Below are 19,893 nucleotides of genomic sequence, written 5' to 3' on the forward strand. Positions count from 1 at the left end.
TGCCTCTACACTAGAATACCCCCTCAACGCGCATGCGCTGCAACTCAAGCGCAGTTGTTTGTCAGGGTGACCAACGGCCGTGAACGTAACCTAAACAATTTTTACAGCTGTCAGTGCGGAACACAACTGTCAAAGTTTTTGAGGTTACGTTCACGACGGTTGGTCACCCTGAGAAACAACTGCGCTCGAGCTGTGGCGCATGCGCATCAAATTGTACCATCAGACGGACCATTCGGTCGTTGGCAATTCACTCTATATATGCGCGCAAGTGTTCCGGATGATCAATCACCCGTAAACAGCGATTTTTCGTCGGGCGTTTTATCAGTTCCGTTTTTTATATCGACACTCAATAAGTCTGGCGTCACACTCGACAGCCTTTGACATCTCTTTCGGCGTCTCCTCGCTCCTTGTTATGGTACAAGAAATTTTCCACGAGCTGACACGGCTCCTAAAGCTTCTTATTTATAACTCCCGAGAACCTGAGACTTCGTCACAATCACGTTTAACCGTATGTATATGTATTTAAACCGTCACGGAACCTCGAAGGTTAAGCTTACAGCGTTGAGTGCTTGCACGGTTCGACACGTGTCTCGCGAAAAGTGGGGCGCCGAAAAGTAAGATTTTTTTAAAGGTACGAAAAATGATCCGGGATTTTGTCCAGGACAAAATAAAATGACCCACCTTGATGAAGAATTACATTTCTCTCCGCCAAGAATCCACCACCAGATGAGTTCCATTTACTTTGAGAAACTGAAGCTGGTTGCGGTAAGACAAGTTCGAAAAACCTTTTCCTCGGCATTGAATGGATGAAAAAAAAGTTAAAAATCATAAAACGAAATAGGAAAATGTTTTGAATTCGTATTCTGTTACTGTGAAACACACTCGATATATTCCTACGCGAAAGCAAAAAAATGTCCTGAATATCATTTCGCCCAGGGGAAGAGATGGAATATTGTTTTAGGGGTCTCCTGAGGGCGGACAAATAAACGGAACAGTATCGGTACAGCCGAGTCATTTCTGACTACGTGAAAAAGTAAAGTTGCGAATAACAACGTGGACCCTTATCATAGAGATAAGTGAAATGCAGTTTTCGTGTAAAGACGTCTGGGGAATTGGGAGTTGAAAATTTCGCTTCTACCGAGAATATATAATGTTCATCTCTGTTTTGAATAAGTGAAACTTCGTCTTCTTTACTTTTCTCTTGTTCTTATTCAATCAATTCATTTCACGTAATTATTTTCTAGTTCGCTTTGCGCACCGGTGAAAATCCTTGTCAAGTCACTGAATGCTGGCTCCTTTTACAGGTAAGAGTCGTATCACCTTATATACGTTTGTACAACAAAGAGAAATGGAAGGTAGAAGTGTCTCATTGAACTTGAGACGGTATAGGTATTTAAAGGTACAATTTCTTTTTTTTTTTTTTTGGTTTGCTTTCTTCTTCTTAGTTTTTTTGTCTAGAGAATTTGATCCCTCAAACTCGACTGAAGCTTGAGAGATGATTATTGCTTGTACTGTTAGAACACTCTCGTAATACCGTAAAGAACAAAGGGAAAACTGTCGGTACAAGAAATACTGTAATAAAGTTTTCCGCGCAAAGTCTCTGTGTGCGTGGAACGTGGTAGAAATAATTGTCAGAGAATCTGAGAAAATCATATTCAGCGTAGAAATATCAAGTTCAAAAGTGAGGCATATATATATATATATATATATATATATATATTGAGGAGTTGGCTGCAATTTGGATAATTGCGTTTCGTCATTATTGAGAGAAGACGCCCACCTACTGTTCGTCAATTTGCATATGCCGTATTATCGGAGCGAGCTTTCAAGCTCATCTATCCTCAAAATGTCTGTTTGTAACAGAATTATTCCGAAATCAATTGGAACAGAGTGCCATTAGTCGGAGAAAAAAACAGTAACAACCAAGATGCGGTAGACGAGAATTTTAAAAACAAAATAATATCTTTCGGACACGAAAACAGGACGAGAATTTTGAACAGAGCTTATTAGCCAAAATTTTCACAGTCTGGTAGAAACATGTTTTGAACGGCGAAAGATCGACGTGGTGAAAATTCGCTGGGAACGATCGGTTCATTTTCCTCATAGCTTGCGGCTCTTCAATGGCAAAAAATTCCTTCTTGAGATACAATAACGTAAATTGCAAACTTTTGCGCCTTGAGCAGTGATCGCGAATTTATAATTCACGAGGCAAAGAAGGCCGCTGCCGAAGAGCCTGGGAGATAAAGAGAACAAGTAAGGGTTGGTGCGGAGACGGCTGAGGGTTGAAACGGTAAGGGTGAAGGTACGCGGAGGGGGACGCTCAATCGATTCTCCCGGGGGACTTGCATCCAGAATTCAGCATCCAGCATGGTGCCACCCGGCCGTCAGAACACGTCCAGGCCTCGATCGAAGTCGAGGGAGCTTCGGGATCAAGGAAGTTCGTCGAGAATAATCGATTGAAGTTTCGTCTCGAACCTTACAAGGATTTGAGGAGACGTTTTCTAGTCGAGAAGATCGATTTAACTAATGGGCTTGACGGAGGAGAAACAATCGAGTACCAAAAAATGGTAATTGAATTGTAGAAAAAAATCACAGATTGTATAACGAATGGAATATAATTACTGGAAGGATTTCAAACAATTTAAGGAGCCTGTGATTAAGTTATGAAACTTTTGAAATGCTACAATATATTATTCTTGTATCAGGGATGAACTTTTTGGACTGTAGTTACTCGCGATTGAATTCTCCCTAACAACAAGATTCGTGGAGATTCAACATCTGTAACTTGTTATTTGGTATCGACACAAATCAACCAATTCAAAAATGCTTTTTCACTAGAAATCAAGGGTCTGAATCTCTCAAATTTTTATCGAACGTTTATTTAATGGTCTGGACTACGGAGCTTGCTCATTCCGGAGAGTATGAAGCAATATCTTTTTTTGTCGACGTCATAAAGATGAACCACAAGCTGGACGTCGACAAAAACTTGTAAATTCATTTTCACAGACGTGTTTCTACGAAGGGTAAACATTAATTGAGAACGGGACCAGCGAAGCACAGTAATTCTGTTTGAAAATGAATTTAAAATGCTGCAATTTTTCACTTCTACGAGACTGAACTCAATCTGAGCTTAATTAAACTTCAAAGAAGTTGAAACTTCGATTACCTTGTATTTGCTCTGATTTCTTAAAGTAACTAAGAGAAAAAAAATTATCTAAAAAGGTCCGTCAAAGGTCAAATTTTGTGGCTTGGAGTTTCCTCTTCAAAAAGGCTCTTCTCAAATTTTATCCAATATTATCAAAAAAAGAATCTCCGAAAAACTTTGATCCTACGTAACTAGTGAGAAATCCACCATGCGGTAATTTGAGAAAAAGGAAACAACTTCTGAATGTCACCTTTCTTAATCTTTGATTAGAAATTATCTTCCATGTCACTGGCAGATTTGAAAACTTTACAAAGATGGCCCTTAAAATTCGGCGATCGAACTTAAAGCTTCCGTAAAAATGGCGATCATGTTTTCCCGTCCTGCCACGTTGAGGAATAAGGATTTCTAGTCAAAAATATCGCTTTAAATTTTTCCTATGTTTTTTAGTACCAAATATAGTTTCAAAAAAAAAAAACTTTTTTCACTTGTTACACAGGATCAAAGTGTTTCGAACACGATTTCTTTTGATGCTGGACAACTTGGTGGAAAAAAATCACAGGCGAAATTGTAACAAAGCATTTTGAAGGGGAAATTCCAATCTGTAAAACGGTTAGTTCGAAAATCTATAATAAAGTTCTGTTCATCGCGTTCACTTCATCAAGTTCACCTCACAAATTTAATACGAATAATTCAAAGATAGAATCATCAAGAAAAAAATGTGTGAAGACTGATTCTGGAAAATGGAACTTAAAGCCAATGTCTTCAACTTTAAAATCGTTTTTCATCCAACGTTTCACTTGCGATTCACGCCAAGTTACAGCGTTTCAAAGTTGAACCTTTCCTCGACCAAAAACGGTCCCGTTTTTTTTCCTCGTTAATTTTCTTCACGAGTGCACTTTGAGAATAGATTCACTCATCAATTACCTGGTCAGAGATTATAAAGATTTTACATTATCAAACAAAGACGTCAGAAATGATCAGCCAGCCAGTATTTGGCTAAATTGCCAGTTTTTCAATAATCCTGTCGCGTATTCTTTAGTTTCTCGCAAATTCGATGAAATGGAAATACAATTCCGCGATATTGGCAACGGAAAATTTGAAAAAAATTGATGTTCTCTTGATTAAGACAGAAAGTATAGCATAACGAAGGGTGAAGAATTCAAGGGAGCTGGTAATCTCGTTTTATATTCGATTCAATCTATTCAGTCTATCCGAGTGAACTCGTTTACAGAGTGAAAAATGAACAACGACCGTCCACCAATCAGTGCCTCCGTACAGTCTGACGAAGAATAAAGTATAAAGAATTGAAGATTCATCGATCAAAATGAACTATAATAATAAATCAGCAGGTTTCCAAGCCAGATAAGGCAATTTGCTCAAGGAGAACTGCGATGCCTTATTAGTTCGGTATAATATGAGAGAAGCACAGGAAAGTATACAATTTCCTGGTAAGCATTATCAGAGCTCGACCGATACATTGTTTGCCGGATCCCAAGTAAGCAATATAACAGAATACCTGTAAGTACCATTACGAGAAGATAAACGCAAGCTGCATCCTTCCTAGCAGCGAGACTCTAATGATGATTTGAAAATTAATCTGCCGTAGAAAGCGCGAGAAGAGAAATTTCTGAAACACTGTATCAAGACATATTGTCAGACATAAAAACTGAACGGACGTACGAAACGACGTGGATAACGCTTCCCATTTTACGACTCATTTCACGTTAATGGTTGGTACTCATCGCGGTCTCTCATAAGCATCAGCAAATATCGCCAATTAAAGATAAGCGAATTTTTGCTTTCGGCAAAAAACGAAAACCTTTTTATTTTTCATCTAGTATTGACGATGATAATTCATAAAAACTGATGGGACGACACGCTTGTTACGTCCTCAAACCTCATACTCGTTTACTACAGTCTTTTATAGTCACTTTACACCCTGCATACTCTCCTTGTCTTCACAGAGTCAGCAGGTTCGTCTCTAAACTGCAATCAGCGAGTCTCCTACATTCCCAAAATTCCTTTACAATGATCATTGTTATAATTCGATCACTCGATCTTAACAACAAACAAGCTGTACCATTTAAATCGTCTACCTCTTTTAAAACCGATTCCTACCTTCTTCCATAATTTCCGTCATTGGGAGTTGTAGCATGTAAGTGCATAATCGACTTGTACAAACCCTAAAATAACAAAGTAACACCTTGGCTGGGCGTTGAGAAAGTTCCGATAACCATTCGTAGAAATCTACACGATCTACCCGGTAACAAACTGGTGGCAGCGGTGGGATACGAACATGAGATCTAGAGGACGTGACACGTTCTTGCAACCGAAGTGAAAAAGTGAAACACACTGCGTAAAGTAATTTCTCTAAAATATTGTTAAAAGTTTCGTCAATTTTTGCTCAGATTTCGCGATATTACCATTTTTTCACCCGCGATGAGAAGCAACGTTTGTTTCGTCATTTTTTACTATCGCTCCGACAATTTTTGGCGTGGGCTGTACGGCCGATCTATACTCAACACCGTTGTTATTCAAACGAGTGACGATAATATCAAGTCTCTCTTCGCGGGTGGGATGAAAAGTCTCGAATTTCATCGGCGTAGGGTGATCAAGAATTACGAGAGACGGTTACCTAAGTGAGAGAAATGATTGCGCTTTAGGTATAATTAGCGGGAAGCGGGGTAAAATCCGACTCTCAGTTAACCAGGAATTAGGTGACTTCCATTCTGAAATTCTATCCCCGATACCTTCGTTCCCGTCCCCAATTTGCAATCTCATCCTCCTCAGGGTTTGTTTAGTCTTCCGGCGACAAATGTGGACTAACTCTGTGCCGAAACATCCTCGTGACAGATTGCAACTTTCTAACAATTCTCATAAATTCTTCGATCCTTCGATCTCTCTACTGAGAACTCGAAAAAGTAGCTACGATATTCGAAAATCAGAAAAATTTTACCGGACTTGAATAATAACACCTTTTGTTAGTCGAGTTTCGTTGGATTCAAGGATTTGGTCAGATTTCACGGCAGACTTTTTGTATGAAAAAATGGTAGGGCAATTCTTAATAAGATTATATAATTTCACTTTGCGAAATCAATAATGGGACTTTTAGCTAAACGATCGGGATGTTTATAACAATTAAATACCGTTTACTCGGTATGCGAACAATTTTTCACATCTGTAAGAATTTTCTACAAGACTTCGCGAACTTTTCAAAGATTTTATGCGCCACGAGATTTCAAGAAGTTCAAGGACTTTACAATAATATATCACATGGGGAATCGTCGATATTTTATGGTATTGCGATTACTTTAACGGTTTCATGTGTTTCTGGAGAATTTCGTTGAATTTCACAAAACCGAGACTGAGAAGAGAATACCTAAGATGGCAGCTTGTAATCTCGCCTTATTGTTTAGCCGCAAGATTCAACAACAATTCCGAAGTTTGGTTTAGGTAGCAGTCGAAGCACCGACAGGTACAAAGCATCAAGAGTGTTGAACCGAATTCCCGAAGCTCAGAGTCTTCATTCAAGTCTCCGACCTCTGCAGACTAAGCGTACATCCGACTTCCACCGTCTTAACTTGAAAACACGTTTCGACCACTTCGGAGTTGGCGATCAATAGTTAACAGCTTGACAGTTTGATAGTTCCCAAATTGTTATTCGTTATTCGTCATAGCGGTACAGAGCTTGGCTCTCTGGTCAAGCATCGAACAGAGAGACGTTGGCCGGTCAATTAGCGATCCAAAGTCACATTCGTATTCGAGTATCACGACTTGGAATACGGGAAATGAGGAAGCTCTGCAAGCTCGTAGCTGAGCGGATGATAAAGGTGGCGGAGTATCTTCATCTCCCGACCTTCAAAAATAGGAATTGAAAATTCTAAGGTATCTACCCACAATAAATCCAGGACACGAAGCCTCGGCAATTCCATCAGGGTGCGAGTATAACGTTTCATCGGTGCGCCGCGTTTTCCTACGACCACAATTCATGTGTGCCAGGTAATAGGTAGGCATCCCTTGTACCCTTCGTTCATCTTGAATCCCCGGGGAAAGCAACGCCTCGTGATTGGAAGTGGAAATGCATCCATCTCACCCCCAAGGCTTGCGGTTACGGAGGGTTTCGCGGGGCTGCAGAGATATTTGCAGAACGGGAATTGCGCCCGCAGCGTTTGTGTGCTTTAATAACCTCCAACGTTCAACGATCGGAGTTCCTGTCGAGTTTCAAGCTTGCCCAGTGTGATTGAATTAATATTTCTCTAGATATGACGTCTCAACGAGTCTCTCGTCGTTCTCGCTTTAGTCGAAGGGACGCTGAATTTTTACTCTCAAATTTTCCTAATTTTTTGTTTTTTTCGATCTAAAACCACATCTCAAACTCCTTTGCTTCTAATTTTCATCCATTCTCATAAGATATGAAAAAAGTATAGGTTTCGGCCGAAAATCACTTTTTCTAATTTCCTGTGTATCGGATTGAAATAAAATTTTCAAAACACTTAAAAATAAACGAAAGATAGTGGGAAAATCTTTCCGGTCGAAATATTATAATGCACATATTATTTCCTCGAAATTTTTGATAGCGGATGGCTGAAATCGATTAAGTTTGAAATAAATAAAAAATATTTGCACCTTGAAAAATAATGTGAGGATATATTCCGAGCATGAATAACGAACAGTTGCCACGGGTCCGATTTTTTTTGCCGATAGGTGTTCGCATGTGTGCCGTGTGATACATATATCGAATAAATTTCGCAAACCAATTCGGAGTAAACTCGAGATAGTCACGTGCGCTCGTTATCGAAAGGCATGCAGAAGTATGAAATATGGATTAAACCCTATGCCGGTTTATCCCGTCGGGTGTATGAGTTTTGTGTGTAAAACTGTACGAAGGGGTGAACTCGGGATCGATATTATTTTATGTAATCCACGTTTCGAATAATGACGCGAATGCGACGTTGAGAATGCGAAGTGTTATGGAGGATAAAACGAAAAAAAAAAAATTGAAACAAGGATATATTTCAGGATGTGAAAAACGTTGGGAAATTATTAATAATCCACCCTGAGCTGATGTGTCGCGACGAAATTGAAAGATATCATGAAAGATTAGGTCGGCTCGCCGTCGACGATAATTCACGCAACCGGTAATTTTCAATGTTATTATAGATTCAAATCTTTGTGCATGCAGCAGCCATCCGTTTATTTTTAAACAGCTCGCTTATTTCTGCACTGGCGTGCTGGTGACAGAAAGAGAGAAGGAGGGAGCGAAAGGTGGGCGAAAAAAGAACAATAATACGGATAAAGTGAAAATGTAAATGTGGAGAGAAGATTGAACCGTATCACAATTCTAAAATTGAAACGCAAATGGAACAGCTCGTGCCAACATGACAAACGTTTATCCCTGACCGTCTCGAATGCTGATCCCTATTCCATTTGTTGTTTCGCCCTTTTTTTTTTTTTACTTCTGCTTTCCATGTCAATCTCCCAACTCCGAAACGACGTAGATTTTTATTATCTTTCTTTGTTCAGGATCGTTATTTAACTATGATTTTCTGTTGCCAGTTGAAATTATAGGCTATTTCGAACGGATCAATTCAAACGATTGTCAGTGACGAAGTTCATTTCCATTAACGTCAATTGAAACGATGCACCGTAGAATTTTATTTTCATTCAGTAAAAAATCATGCATTCCATAATAACCGTTGAAAATATCGTGGAAAGAAATTTTTTTGGAAAAAGCCAATTAAACGAATGTAATGCAAATTAATTCGACGTTCAAAAACGACTGAGAAACGATCGTCTTGACAGAATTCAGAAAATTTATTATTTCGGGATACCAGAGATCGTTGAAACAAAAAAAAAAAATATTTTGTAATGCAAAAAAATGTTTGAGCGATCGAGATTTAGAAAGTTTGTAAAGGATTTTCGGGTGAGTGATTGTACGTTTGGATTGACGTGGAATGCCTGAAACCTGCGCTACGCAAAAAGGCTCGCCAGTTCCAGAAGGACCAAAAACTCGCTTGTAATTCAAGCTGCACAAAGAATTTCGTATTCAGAGGATGATTCGGTGGTTGTCATGCAAGCTGGTAAGAAAACGTGCGACATTTCCGGGCTCGAAATGTCACGTCTCACGAGCCTGGAACAGGATGATGCGGAATAAGCGAAGTTGAGAGGTCAAATCTGACTCGGACCCGAAAACGCGATGGAACATCGAGCGCCGAAACCCACCGAAAATGTCCAGCGACCCGAGGGCGTCGTTTATGTTTATGCCCTTTGCTCGAAAACAATTCGTACCTCGGCGCCAGCCGTACGGCAAACTGGACACTTGAGTTATCGAAGTCACCGAGGCCTCGTTAGCATTTGCAGGATCAGCCGAAACGTTTCCTCGAACAAATCGCGGAACGTGATGGTCAACGGATCACCGGCCTCCTTATTTTTCACATTTTTTCCCCGAGTTTTATTTCGCCTTTTGTTTGTTCTTTCGTTACCCTTTTTTTTCCAACCCTCCACCCACCTTGGTTTACGAATGACGATGAAAAGCTGAGGAAAGAAACTTTTGAATTATGGACCAGCGAAAAAACGTCAAACGAAGCGTGAATAATTTCTGTGAACCGAAATTACGCCCTTAACTTAATACTTTATTTTCTTTATATATTCATTTATTTCTCTCCTTCTCTCATTCTATCTTCCCCCCCCCCCTTTTTTTTAAGCTTGGCTAATTGAAGATATTCCTCTCTCGCGTACTCGTGAACTCGAAACGAAACTCACGATTCATTTTTAAAATGTCACACGTGTTTTTTTTTTATTTCCTTCTCTCATTGTTTCTCGACTGACAAATTTTTCTTCTCTTGGGATTGCAAAGAGAAGAAAGAAAAAAAACACACAGTGTAAGTTCGGATCGAGATGAGCAGTCGCAAAAATTTCTTACTCTTTACACACAGCTCCGAAAAATTGTGCCACATGTGATCAAATTCTCTGTCTAACTGTGAACCTTTTCACACCACTTGCAACGCGTAAATTTTCCCCGACTCTTCGATCAGCTTAAAGGAATTTCATCCAAATCGAATTACGACACTGAGAGAAATTTTTAGTTTCGGTTACCGCTCAGTCCTTAACTATTTTTATTTTTTACCACAATTGAAAAATATAGTTCTAGGTACAAAGTAAAAATTAGTTTTCTAGCTGTTACCGGAAAGTCTAGTATCCGTTACTATTCTTTCTCATTACGATCATTGTTGCTATATTTTCTTACAACTGTTGCGAAAATTTAATGCTTGTGCAAGAATAAGTTGACTTTAAACCCTTGTTCAACTAAAAAAGTATAGTAAACCTCACAAACTGATTTTGCGTTGCAATTACCGAAAAAGAATCGACAATGGCGCAAAATGGTTAGGCGTACGTCGTTTTTCGTAATTCCAGCAATATTCAAACAGTTTTTTTAACGATACCTGTTTTACTGAATTTTTTCAGTCACCGTAACAAGTGAAATTGTTCTTAGTGGAGAGCACGTATTATTCTCAAATTTTCCATCGAAAACAACATTGACTAGATTTCGTTGATCAATCGTGATGCCAGTGTTCGAAATTCAAATGAACGATGTACAGATCATGGCCTCGTTAAACGGTGCTCAAATTCCTCCGACCTGCGTTCAATCAAGTGATTGATAAATCGATATTCGCTACTTCATCAACGCTTCGTTTCCAGAGCGGCGCGGTATTCCATCCATGTCCAGGATGAGCCCGCACTCCGTTTCTTCCTAATCCCATATGCCACCTTCCAAACTGACATCACTTTGACCCTGACACCGACCTCCGGGAGCTGCTGCTTCTGTCACGCGAGTAGTCGCTTTCCAACGTAGCCTCGCAACTCCGGAACACGACTTTTTATCCACCCAGAAGTCCTATCTGATCCCCCGCCTTACAGAGACATGATACAGTCATGTCACGAATTACAATTCAAAGGTTCCGTTTCCGTGTTTTTGCATCGCGTTGCTCACCACTATTCGCATCTCCATTTTTCACAGGATTTTCAGTGTTCATGTTCACTTCTGACGCTTTTACGACCAAGACGACGTCCTCCGATGTAAAGAGATATCCAGTGATACCATGGACGGTGACAATTAGCAGCTGAGAGGGTGTGGATTCATACCCAAATATCTATGGGCCAAGGCTGTACATATTTTGCGACGAGCGTAACTCGTTCACCCTCGAAAAGTTGGAAGGCAAAATCGGTCTCGAGATTCTAGAGGGCTGGAACAGCATTCCGTAACTCGGCAACGTGACTCTGATGACGGCTCAGCGGGCTCAACGAATACTCGAATTTACAGTCTAATGAGAAAATTACTATTCTCAACACGTCACCGTAAGCCAGTAGTCGGAAAGCGGACGGAGCGTTTGTGCTGCAAGAAGCTGTAACGTCTCCTTGAGAATTGTCGCTGCTTTCGTTGAGGATGTGCGTACGATTACACTGCGGTATTACCGAAGACCGGGTCTCGGATGAGGAGAAAAAACAGCTTCAGCGTTGATTCGGAACGACTCGGCCTCCGCTAGCAACGCAATTCGATATAGTATAGACGTCTTCGAGACGTCTATGCAAAAACGATGGAAAGAAAGTAAAAAGGAATGGACCGAAAGAACCGGTACTCGAGTAATAATTGGATCGGAGATTTTCTTCGAGGGTGCAGGAATGTTGCCGAAGATTCTTTGGTATCATCTAAATTCAATTCAGCCGGTTCTGCGCACGGGGTGGATTCGGAATTTTGTTGAAAAAGCAAGGAGACCCTCGCGCCATTCGAGGACCGAGAACCATTTACATTCGTGACTGCGACAAGGGTGAATCGATAGCACTGACTGGTGGGTTGAATTACCATTTCGTTACGGACGACGTAGGTCGTGCAGGGTACAGGGTACAGGTTTCCCGCTCAGTTCGTTCACCGGTAAGAAGGATTTATCACTCTACGTGAATTCGGGCAGCCCCAAACCCTGCGTCGCGTTTCGTAATATTTTACTCCCAAGCTCCTACATATCCATAACTTTATACATTTATCGAGAAGGAACCTTGCACAGTGAAATTACCTCTTTCAGAAATAGCTCGGCGATCAATAGAGTGTGGAAAAATAGGCAGCTCGTCAAAGGGTCCAGTCCCAACATGTGGTCTCCGTTTAATATTTCAATGACAGAACAAAGGAGAAACAGCATCGAATACTCAAGTATTGTATTAAGTTTGTATCAAGTGTTAAGTTTTAATTCAAACTTCTAGGTGAATCATGTCAGATTTTCCAACCCTAACATTTCTTGAATTTTCAAACCACTTGCCAATTGCTTGCCACAAGCATTCTTAATGAAAAAGAATTCCAACAGTTAACGCTCCGTGAAATTACCAGTTTAATTTATAATTTTGCCATCAATTGTAAGAGAACGTAATTCATTTACGAGAATACCGTTTCGAGCATTAACCTTCAACCTTTAAACGCTTTGGTATTCGGCCCTACCGAATCACTTGTGTGTACATAATATTGTCGTTTTTTTTTTCTTTCCATTCAACGTTGAGTGAATTGTGATCATGAGATAAGTCGGAAAGGTCAAACTGCGGTGTTTGTTTAAGTTCAAGTGGATGAAGTGCCGGGTATTGGATTAAGGCTGATCAAACATTAGAATACTTCCGAAAGCGAACTAGGAAGGACAGTCTAGAGGCTCTTGATGTTTACGCGTTTGATCACGGGATTCCGGAAAAGGATCCTTCGTTGTCTAACCAAACACATGGGCTCTAAAAGCTTGGAATTAGTATTCGTCGAGCCAATCGATTCCAAATGAAAATCCAAAACTAAAACAGTTGGCAAAAACGTTCCGAACGCCCAAAAATTCGTTGATTCGATCCACGAGCTGAAACGTAACGCGTTTGTCAGTTCATCCTTTTTTCACTGGACTACAAACAACACCCTCAGAACAAAACCTCTGTCACCGTTATGCAAGTTGTACCTGGATGTAAAATGCGAATTCTTAGACGCGTGGATACCTCAGCACACAAACCTACCCCCGTTTAAGGGTTGCACCGGCAATGGTTTAACGGTCGAATCAGCATGAAAGTGGAGGATGGATCCATGAAACAGAACCGTATAAACCGGGAGTCCATTCATCGATCGCATTGTTTCCGGCCCGCTTCGTTATACTGGTGCATTGCTTTGTCCCCGTTCATACTGCGCCGGCACCAATGCACCGAACCGGTGGCTCGTGAACCTCGAGTTTCTCTGTAGCGGTTGCTGGGCCAGGATGCCGCACTACGATGCTACACGTAACACGTGCCAAGTGCCAAGTGCAGGGACGTTATCAAGGCAAGTAATTTACCGGTGACACTGTCGCCGGTTCCGCAAACCATGCGCAGATACCAAACCCGGAAGGGACTTCGTTGCACGGTTTTCGTACGTTGTGGTGACGAACTGTAAAGTGTTCGAAAAGTCCCCTGCGTCAAGAGCCATGTAGAGGCTGATAAATGGATTCAAAAATCTTTGACGACCCTTGACGATTCTAATATGAATTTATCAAGTCTGTCTGGCATTCTTGAATGGGTAAACCTTGTACCACGAACCACATGATAAGTACTCCCTGTAATAGGATTCCAGAGTCTCTTGTTTCGTATTTTCGGTGTAAGACCGTCTGGAACGTTCTTATGAGGGATCGAAATTGTTGAGAGAAAACACTCGCAGAGTATTTCTAACCAGGCTTGTGGTACAACGCAGACTTTTCGTACGAGTAATAATTTCAATGTCAAACTCACATTGCATTGGAGGGGTTTTCGCGGATATCGCCTAATTACGGTGTGACAATTAGAGAGAATCAACAGACGGAACGATTCCGACACAAGAGATAGGCGCCATGTGTTGAATTCAACCGGAGTTGTTCGTTACGCGAAGTTTCGTTCCCCGTTGTCATGAAATTAATGAAATTCTGTCAAGGCAAACAAAACACGGGTACTCAAATTCGTTCACACGCGTTCGTGGATGCTTTATCCTGTAACCAGGGTATGATACCGGAAAATATCAAATTTCATATCACGCCTACAAGAATTCGTAAGCTCCGCGAAACTCCGATGACGAAGCGGTTGAAAATAGATTTTCATACCGCATTTTCTTTTTGGGATTATAAATAATTACGAAAACCAGCGTGTTATAGTTTTCACCGCGAAAATTGAAACGTTTTAATACAGATTAGTAAGAGTGTAGTTTTGCTGGGTATGAAAATCCAAAAAGAATGATTTAGTCATCTCCGACAAGATGCAATAGTTGTTACACTCTTGTAGAAAGATTACTCATAGTTTAGGTAATATAATTTAGATATAAATATAGTAAGACCAACTGATATTTATATTGATAAAAAATGTGAAACAAATTTAAAACATCTGCAAAGAACCTGTAAAAAAGCATTCATTTTTCTAACATCTGCATCGACAACTCAATTTCGAGGATATTTATAAGTTTATTTTTACGTAAAAAAAAGCATTTCTGCATCCGCAAATTGACTTTCATTTCGACTACTGCACACGGCACAAATCTTTAGAAGATCCTTATTCCACTAACCGAGACATGATAGTTTTCGTGGTGAAAGCCGAAACACGATAGTTTTTGTAAAAAGAAACGTAACTACTCTTCATAAAGAGGCGTCGATACATCATAACATATTGAAAAATCATTCATCTAGTAATATAGTCATCGTAGAACAGATGTACAAAATTTAAGTCACCTTTATCGTGACATCATTTCGTATTCGTAAATTCCCGCTCGTCTAGTCAAAATTCTATCCATCTATTCAGATTAATCATTTCACCTCCTAAAATGTCACTTCCTCCATTATGGCGATATTACAAACAATTAAGCCTGAAGTATATCTAATTTCAAGTAAGTGATCTAATGGAATCTGTTACAATTATTATTAAAACATCCTTTATTGCTAATTGAACTTCCTTTTACATCTTTGCATATGTTAAATTCTTGATAATTCCCGTATCATCATACACTTTGAATCAGTATTAAACTAACTTGACCTAAAAATGAGGCACACTGAAATGTAACCTATGATTTGCATTCGCAATTGTATTAACTAAAAATAAACATATTGTTGAAAGCAATTTTCGTGTAAAATTGTCTTTTTACAGCCTGATGATGGTAGGCTGTAGCTCTACCGAAACGTCGTTTCAATAAATGACTTCTACAAAAATGACCTAATTCGACGAATTATCCCGATTACTTAAATCAGCAAAGGCCACGAATTTCTACATACGAAGGATTCGTCCTGAATTGAAATTCGCGAAACCTTCGGACTGATGCACGTTACTCGATCATTTCTAGAATTCTGAACAAGAAATGGACTCGGAGAGAACTGTACCGTACCTCAATTCGACACGGGCTCGGTGTACATCGATCCGTGTCCAACGTCACAAAGGGTCTCTCCTTATCGCTTCGAATTTGACGCAGTGACTGATGCGTGCATGTGCAAGTGATTCCGTAACGGTCGGTGATTAAACGAGGGGTTAGCAGGGCGAATGCCGATCCTTTGATCTTTCCCGCAGGGTGGAGTTTCCGTGGGAAATTTTATCCCGGACGGTAAGAGGCTACAGTTGTTGATGAAAAAATATTAGCGGATAAAACGGAGGCCGTTAAGCTCGTGGCGAGCGCCTGTTCGCGTGCTCAATTTTCCGAGGAGATAATGCCTCGGAGATACCGGAAAACGGTAGGCGAAGGCTGACGAAGAGGTTTGGGAAGGACGAAGATAAAGGGATGCCGGAGCTTTTAAGGCGACCCTTTTCCCAGCCGCCCGGGACATTCGGGAGGAAATTTAGACGCACGTGGAACTCTATCCGCAAATACGTTCACCCTCTAACGTCTTAAGCTCCTGGCTTCAACATCTTTTCTTCGACAAACTTCTCGCCTTAACTTTCAACGCTCTCGCCGATCCACTCGATATCTTTGAAATAACCACGGCTTATGTGCACTAACTCACAAATTTATCACATCCTACGTAAGATATCAATTGAATTCGCACCTTCCTACGCTTCGCGAAGACTCTACCGTAAGAAGCATGCCGATACTTTAACGGTATTGGAATTCATTGTGGTATGATGCTACCGTTGTTCCATTATTGAGGAAAGTACTTTTGAAATTTAGCATGGAATCGGATCTCGCCTTTTACACATTTTCTTATACGCAATCAGAAGGATGTGTGGGAAAGGCTTGTTCATTCGTTTATAGTTTGTAAATTAGTTCTGTGTTGATTTAGAGTTATTTGTAAATTGTTTGATTGATATGAAATAAGTTCAAGATTGATAAACATTTGTTGTGAAAAGGGAGTAGAAGACATTCGGAAAAAGATATCGGAGAAATTGAGACGTTTTGTGAATAATAAATAAAGTTATTTGCGAATTTCATATCGCTGGTATCATTAAGTGCACTGGAAAAGTTTGTTTGAATTCATTATTCGATTTGAGTCGTTCCACCTCTGTTGTAAAAGTTCATCCGAGAGATTCTGGCAACTTTAGTTTATCTAAAAGGAAAATTCTTCCAGGGAACTAAAGACCAGGATTTAACCAGCTAAGGATTTCAAAAATTTACAAAACTTAAAAGGAAACGTCTTAAACAAATCACCAATTTATCTTGAAATAAATTGATAAGACTTCTCGTAACGATCCGAATAAATAAATAACCGTAATAAAATAAAATGAAAGATAGAAATTCGGGAGACTACACCCTCCCATCACAAAGATAGACACTCAAAGTTGTAATTCGCAACAAAATTTGGCAAGCAGAGGAAGAGAATAGAATGCTAGAAGTCCGGACAGTTGGATCATTCTTTACAGTTTCACAGATACAAACGATTGATATACCGTTCCAGTCTTATCTTCACCCCACCAGTTTGTAAAACACATTGAAATAAAAGTTTCTCAAACGAGATCTTCCAGCTTGGCATAAAAAAAAACCTCAACGAACGGAGAGAACAAACCTGCGTAAAATCGATTGAGAGAGCGACTCTGAACATTCGTACAAGATGCAAGTGACTTTCAACTTAAATCATTCAAAGTCTGCGTTGTATGATATCCGAGTCTCTCGAGACGCCCGAATAGCAAAAATGCTTCGTTATTCCGGAATACTTTCGTCTTCTTTTTTTTTTTCTTTTTTTTTACGGCTTTTCCTAGATTGCTCGACAACGCTGCTTCATCCAACGCTTTCGTTTTTCACTCCCGTCGCGTGGATCACGATTTTACGACCCTGGAATGTACCTTCGTAGAGCCCTCGGAAAATGGCCTATAGCAAACGACGAACTCTGCGAACTCGAGCTCTCAATTTTCAGGTTGAAAAAATCGTTGGCCTGACGAAAAACAAGCCACGCTATTATGGCAGAAGATTTTTAGGCACTCGGTACGCTCGACGGGAAATTGCGCACCCTAAAATTTGACGCCGCGGGAAAAACGTACGTCGTCAATTTGGAAAATTGGAACTCTACCACCCGCAGAATTCTTTTATCCGCGGTATTTTTCCGACGCAAATGTGAGGAAATAGTTTTTGCGTCTTGGATTTGCAAAAAAAATTTCTCATTCACCAGTGGATTAAAATTATTCTATGAAAAAAAAAAAAAAGTATTCGATAATTTTTTACATCTCTTCGATCGCTTCTCGATTAATAAAGTTACCAATTAATTTTCTCTCCCAGATTCTCTCCTACGTTTCAAACTTTCATGCATACTTGCATACATATGTATAATATATAATACATGTATAGAAGGGTAATACGAGCAGCCCGGTATGAGCTTATAATCGATTCGCGGATACGTATAACCGTGGAATTTAGAACTCGGGGAAACTAATATCGATATCATTAGCCAGGAAGTCGTTTAATCTTACCGTAAAGTTTAATCAGTGAAAACGAGGGTGGGAAATGGGGAAAAATGAATTTGTGCCCCGCGGCAGATCTACCTCGCGACCTTTCAACTAATTGTCGACCTGCTTGTTACGGAACATATTTTATTAAGTTCAGTTTGTTCCGGGTCACGTGAATTTCAGCTTGTTTTATTAAACGTCAAATTTATTCAAGGACAATATACAATGTACATGGTATACATCCGCCACCCCGAATTCCGCGTCTCATACTTCGCAACGTAACGTCAATTTTTTTCATTCGACGCGACAAGAAAGAAATAAAACTAAATCAAACATCCGTCGCGAACGTTGCGCCGTTATTTTCTTTCTCTCTCGATCGTGTAATTAAATTCTTGCCGTAAAAAACGAACTTCTTCCATCACTCTCGAAGATGAAGAGCGGACAAAAAGTGAATAAAAAATTTAAAAAAAATTGAAAAAAACAAAAAAAAAAAAAAAAATAACTTAAGAAAGCAAAAGGTAAGAGGAAGGCTTGGCGGAATTGTGCAAGTATTAAAATCGCGCCAGATGTTGTTTACCGCTGAAGCAGGGTACGTCAGGTGCGAAGAAACAGCTTGTGCTTACTTTCGTGCTGCCTACTTAAGTCTAATTACGTTCAGAAAGAGCTTTTAAATAGAAGCCGTCGGTGCAACGTGGCATATATTGTATATACTCGCGCTGCCCATTCCCAAGTTAGAGAGAGGCTTCGAAAAGTGAAGTTTTCAGCAAAGCGCACGCTAGCAGTTTAATTGCAAACTGCACGTCGACGCTTTCCGCACTGCAGGCAATTAGGTTTAATCAACGATCTATCAGGCAATCGTGTACAGTCCGATGAAAAATTGAATCGCGCAAAAGAAATGTAGAAAGCAGGATGCGAATTTGATACTGAACTTTTCATCGAGTCGAATTATATCTTATTGTTAATCGCTAGGATCCGTGTAGAATAATATACAATAAGAAAAATATTACTTCGGAACGAAAAGTAAGAAACAGTATTTTGTGTTTGATTCCTAACTTCATGGAACGTTGGGTGAAAAGAAAGAAAACAGTTTGCATTGTTACGTGGGGCAGATATGGCACGACTATGATCTTTCTCTTTGGTCAATTCTAAATCTCTTACCAAGGTACGTAAGGTTAGCTCACTTCTGATTGAATTTAATTACTGTTAGTTCTTTTCCTGGATCTTGCTCTTATTACGTATATATTACGTTACAGTTATTATTAAAAGTCGAGTCTAGACTCTCCTTCTGTTCGTGATGTCCAATTTAAGCAGTATTGGTTCTGATGATTGACGCGCAAGAAAAAAATTAATCTCGCTGTGGATACGTTCTGAATTTTGTAAGGTCAGTACCTTAACAAGCGTTCACTTCAGTTTTTATATGTTCAATACCTGTTTTAATTCTACCCACTGTTTCGTGACGTAGATTCATGAACAAAATATAATGTTCCGAGGAAGGCTCGCAACTTGGGACGACACGTCGACACAAATAATTGATTTTTACTTTGACCTGCGTATCCAACAATTCTTCCTACGTTAGAAAACAGGGCTAAGTGTGAGTGAGGTGGAGCAACGGATTGATCTGATCACCGACGAAGTCAGTCAGGGTAAGAATATCCGCCACCCTTGAGCATTGTAGAAAAAGGTTTGTGTCTCGGCTTAATGTCGCTAACGAAAACTGTATCCAGAACCACTAAGCCGAGACATTGACGCTAAGATAATATGTATACGTATGTTAGGGTGGCTTATTTTTTAACTTTGTTTTTAAGGTGCGAGTCGAAAAATTTGTGTCAAATATTGAAAACAAAAAAATAAAATTGCAGAGTCGGTTTGCTTCTCACGGGCAATTAATCAGC

The 19,893-nt window shown here is 39.9% G+C and overlaps 1 protein-coding gene across 4 annotated transcripts in view; it reads right to left on the minus strand.

Annotated features, from left to right (window-relative positions):
* The window catches only part of LOC124213844 (Octopamine beta2 receptor), a 171,754-nt gene that overhangs the window by 99,700 nt on the left and 52,161 nt on the right, over positions 1–19,893 (minus strand). The window lies entirely within an intron of this gene.

Source organism: Neodiprion pinetum, chromosome 3, assembly GCF_021155775.2.
Source record: "Neodiprion pinetum isolate iyNeoPine1 chromosome 3, iyNeoPine1.2, whole genome shotgun sequence".
Taxonomy (NCBI): domain Eukaryota; kingdom Metazoa; phylum Arthropoda; class Insecta; order Hymenoptera; family Diprionidae; genus Neodiprion; species Neodiprion pinetum.